Source organism: Micropterus salmoides, unplaced genomic scaffold, assembly GCF_014851395.1.
Source record: "Micropterus salmoides isolate LMB-PRFRI ecotype aquatic unplaced genomic scaffold, ASM1485139v1 Ms_hic_scaffold_6, whole genome shotgun sequence".
Taxonomy (NCBI): domain Eukaryota; kingdom Metazoa; phylum Chordata; class Actinopteri; order Centrarchiformes; family Centrarchidae; genus Micropterus; species Micropterus salmoides.
The window spans coordinates 21,646,820-21,652,076 of NW_024044348.1; the positions used below are offsets into that span (position 1 = coordinate 21,646,820).

The following is a 5,257-nucleotide window of genomic DNA, read 5'->3' on the forward strand; positions in this document are numbered from 1 at the left end:
ACCTCAACCGCCACGTCGGCCAGCTCACCTTGATTGATAAGTACTGACAGAAAAAGGAATAGACTTCCAAGTGACTTTTGGGCCCCTGACACGTCAAACCAACCTTAAAGAAGTAGCATCAACACAGACGGACAGATGCGTCACGTCAGCCAGCCAACTGTGTTCCTAACCTTAAAACATAATGGAAGAAAATAAAGTTTTATGTCAGGGAGGATCTGAACAGGCACTACTGTTTGTACTGCGCATATATATATATATATATATATATATATATATATATATATATATATATATATATATATATATATATATATATATATATATATATATATATATATATATATATATATATATATATATATTATATATATATATATATATATATATATATATATATATATATAATATATATATATATATATATATATATATATATATATATATATATATATATACATATAAGTCACAGTAAATGGTAAACTCATGACAACAGGCGGCCACTGAACGCCTTACAGCAACTCAAGAACGACTGTTGGCATGATGGGGCAGAACCTTTGGATAAGGTAAGGTGGTAAGTACTCAGACTCAACAAGTTATCTTTATTTAGTAAACAAAGTAACATTTGAAACCAACAAAAAGGGGCGCTTCCCATCAAACTCCCCTTAAAATATAAAAGAATAATTTGTTAAAGTAATGACTTTAATTAATTAACTTAGCATGTATTTAAACAAATTAATTCAGAAATGTGACAGGCATATATCACCATTTTCTGACATTTCATAAAACTAACAATGAATCGAGGACATACAGATAACAAAAACTAGCTGCAGCCCTAATTTTGACAAGCAGATACACACACATTACACCGCAGCAGCAGAAATAATTATGTGGTTTAAACAATTTTAAGCAGTTATTTTACATTTGAGAAAATCAGTATTATGTCATCACTAAGCAAAAATCACATAAAAAAAAAAATATTGATCCACTCGACAGGTGCAACGTGAGGTGCAACGCAGCTCGGTTCTAAATTGTCTTCTTAATTACTGTGTTCACAAAAAACCTTCATGACACCTTTGTGACAAACTGCTCCATGTGTCACAACCAGAGGAACAGCTCTGACATGTTTCGGAGACAGGGTGTATGGATGCCGTAGTTTGAGGAGTAGGAACGAAGGCAAAACAAAAAACAAAAATCATCAGAGCTGTAAAACCTGGCCAGCTGCAGTCTTTGATCCTCCCCTCAAGCTCTCCTGTCTAATTCCAACACCTGCACACACAAGCAGAGTCAGATGCAGAGCTAATCGCACAGCCCCACAGTTCAAACTCGCCATGCCTGGCCACACATAGCTCACAAAGCCCATAACTGATTTGTTTGTTCCCAGCCATAAAGTAATGGCTTCATTTTAATCAATGAGCAGTGACGTACTGGAATGCAGTCAGGGTGCCGCAGAATATGGCATCTTTATTTTAGTCATCACTTGTGCTTATGCCTCCCCTTTCAAAGTTAATGAACAGAGAGAAGGCATCAATAACATACTGAGAGCTTAACAGATGTGGCATTTCCATGTCATTTACTGTAAGGTTTATTGTGGCTGTGTCATGTTGTCACGTCTCAGACTGTATGTGCCAAAACAGAAAGGCCTCCCGACGCCTCCCGTCTAAAGCACTCAACTTAATTAGGTCTGCAACTAAGGATTATTTGAGAAAATAACCAACATTGAAAGTAATCAATAAATCATTTGGTCTACAAAATGGTCATCACAGTTTCCCAAATCCAAAGGCGCTGATTGACTAATCAGTGAATGGACTAATCGTTACAGCTCTACACTTAGCCCATGTCATCCCGTGAGGGTGGCAGAACCAGGTTCATCTTGATGATTTTATCTGAACTGATGTACCACAGGAGCCTCCTCAAGCAGAGAACACACACACACACACACACACACACACACACACACACACACACACACACACACACACACACACACACACACACACACACACACACACACACACACACACACACACACACACACACACACACACACACACACACACACACACACACACACACACACACACACACACACACACACACACACACACACACACACACACCCCTTCTCTTTAGCATTAATAGGTGTGTGTTCCATGAATTTCTGTTTGACACAGTTTTATAAGTACATGGGTGCAGTTGCTTTGTCTGGATTCCTCACGGTCTACGGGCAATACATAGTTTAAGGGTTTAAGTGTGTAGCATTACTCATTAGTCTGCATGCTGTGACTCAGAGCACAAGTAACATTCCTGGTCGTGACCACTGAGACCAAATGGTGCAAAGAAGAAAACAGTTCCCTGGAAAAGTGGTGAGACTATGGAACCAAACATATGCAAGGAGAGCCGTCTGATGTCTGATTAGTTAGTTTTTCATTTTCTGAAAACGTGCAAACACACATTTAGCATGAAAACTATCCTCACATTCCTACTTTATATATAAACATCATTTAGTGCAGAGTCACACCTTTAATTAAAGGGCTAAAAAAGGTATATTGTGCAATCTGCAAATTACAGTTGGGAGGAACAGATTATCGTAAAATGTTGTATATGTCACTTGATATTAGAAGTAGTTGATAACTCATCATCATTGGTTGAACAACATCAACATCTGCTAGGTTTTCCCCATCTGTCCAGAATGAGTAGGTCAGCTGGACAAAGGTTTAGAAACTTTGTTAAATTGAAAGAGTTTGTGGTTGAAAGAGGAATCAGCAGCAAGGTTAAGTGCAAAGTAAGTAGATCCGACACCAAATCAGATATTCATTGCTCAAAAATGTGCTGGTAAAAAGCCAAAAAAGCACTTTTGTTATAGCAGTAAAATTACCTGTACTTCTCCCATCAGGGCAAATGACTGTTAAGCACAATATGATTTAGGTTTAATAGTACACAAAACGAAGAAGACTCTCTATAACAAAGACAAGGAACACCCTTCTTTAGTCCTACTGAAGACTACACTATTTTAACAAGTTGTTTTTTTAGGAGAGGACATGATGAATTTAAAGGATAACTTGGCTAATTAGTTTCCACTGAGATCAAACAGGAAGTCACGAGAGAAGACGTCACTGAAGCACACAGGAAATGTTTATCCGTACATCGCCCACACCTACTGTGCCTGGAGAGCTACGGGCATAATAAGATTTTAATAATTTAAACCTTTTACACACAAATTTCAGCATAAATAAAAAGGCCAAACGTCCACTCCCGAAGCATACTGCACCTTACATTTAGTGTTTTATCCACCATTTACTCAATTGCTCAATATTAGGGCTGCAACTAAGGATTATTTTCACTGTCGTTATTATGTAGATTATTTTCTTGATTAATCGATTACTTGTTTGGTCTTTAAAATGAAAATGGTGAAAAATGTCAATTAGAGTTTCCAAAAGCCCACAATGATGTCCTCAAATGCCTTGTTTTGTCCACAACCTAAAGATATTCAATTTACTGACAAAGACTAGTAAAGACACCAGAAAATATTTCACATTTAAGAAGCTGGAATTAGACAATTCTGACTTCTTTTTTTCCTTAGAAAATTACACAAATCAAAATACCTGGCGATTAATTAAATAGTTGACAACTAATTGATTAATCGCTGCAGCTCTACTCAATATGCATTTCTTCTTGACTGTCAACACTAAAAGCATACTGTGTATGTTGGTGAAATTCAATCAGCATTGTAGGTGTCGGTAATCTTAAACTCTGTTCCCAGCTTTAGGCTACTGTCATAACCGGTTCACCAACAAGCAAACCTGTAGTTGTGACGTGTTTGTTCATGGGTACAAAAAACACCCTGCTCCTTGTAACACCACTTCCATGAAACAATATCTGAATGCAACAAATTGAACTGTTGAAGAATGAAGCACTGACAGGATGTTCAGTAGCTGGTGGCCACATCATTTACTACAGTCATACAAAAGGCAGAAAGGAGACGAGATACTCCTGCTGCACTTAGCTGTCTGACAGCGCAGCCAACAGGAAGCCCCAATACAATTAACTTTAAATTAAGAATTAAGAATCATAAATAACTCGTAATGATCATACATGAGTGCACTGAGTCATAATGTAGTTTCATTGTCACATATATCCCTCGTTTCAGCACTAATAGTCTTTCAGTTCTTTGACTTTCTCATTATGTCTAAACATTAAGAGCAAAAAATGCAGCTTTTTACTTACATGTCCGTAGTTGATGAATCCGTGTTTGCTGGCAATCCGATCAGCTTCCTCCAAACCTCCAGGTATGTGGACAGCCCATGTGTTGGTGTACACCTTCTGACCCAGTACTGGTCCCAGCCCAGAAACCAGCAAGATAAATAGAGGAAGCCCAAGTAGCAACTCCAGCAGCCTGAGCCTGTGGCCTACTGAGGGTGATGGAGGGCCAGAAGCCATGGGTTACTCCTAGTGCAGCAAAGTCTCTGGGCACAGCACCTCTCTGAAAGGCCGCGGCTGCCCACGGTACATGCAGGTGCGCAGACAGACAAGGAAGGGGGGGGGGTCACAGCTCACCTGACAGGAAAAAAACAAAACATAAAAAAGCGTGTTTAGTTTAGTGATGGTTTACAGTGGTGAATCATTCCTTGTGATCCACCATGCCCATAAAACTGCAACACAAAAGGAGAGTGTGTACCCTAGAGGTGTCAAGATCCACAGGGAAACTATTCACATGAGGCCAAACAAAAAACACTTAGTACAAATTTGTTCTTCCCTTAACAGTTGTTTCAGTGTTTGGTGGAATAAAGAACAGAAACAGAACCCCCCACGCAGCGATTCTGACCGGGCGTACTACAGTCCAGCTAAGTACAGGCCTTCGATAATCCCACAGGAAGCAGTGAGCAGGACGTCAAGGCCAGACCTGATGTTGTGGTCAGACGCACGGCAGCAAATGCTGACGCTCCCCCGTGGGAGGATACAGTAGATGAGGCTTGTGAAAGGAAAATGCTTAGGTATAATGGCTTGGCGGCAGAGGTGGAGAAGCGTGGTTGGAAAACTAGACAACGCCCTGGATGCTGAGGGATCATGGCAGAGTCAGTCTCACTTCGAGGTGATAGCCACTCGAAGGTGGAGTTTAAATGTCTGAGGCAGCCGCTGAATGGCTGTGGCCAAGGAGAAAAAAAAAAAAACACACACTTGAAAATGTCAGAGCAAAATGTTTGACTACAGCACATAGCTCCTTTTTTTAACCTACAATATAGTGTGGGGATTTCCTGTA

General features: G+C 39.6%; 1 long non-coding RNA gene across 1 annotated transcript; it reads right to left on the reverse strand.

The window, feature by feature from the left end:
- Positions 1 to 579: 579 nt before the first annotated feature.
- On the reverse strand, positions 580 to 4,564 carry LOC119890751. Its single transcript, XR_005442294.1, has 2 exons — positions 4,225 to 4,564; positions 580 to 1,266 (listed from the first exon to the last, which is right to left on the reverse strand). It is a non-coding gene; the product is annotated as an uncharacterized LOC119890751 (long non-coding RNA).
- Positions 4,565 to 5,257: the final 693 nt, after the last annotated feature.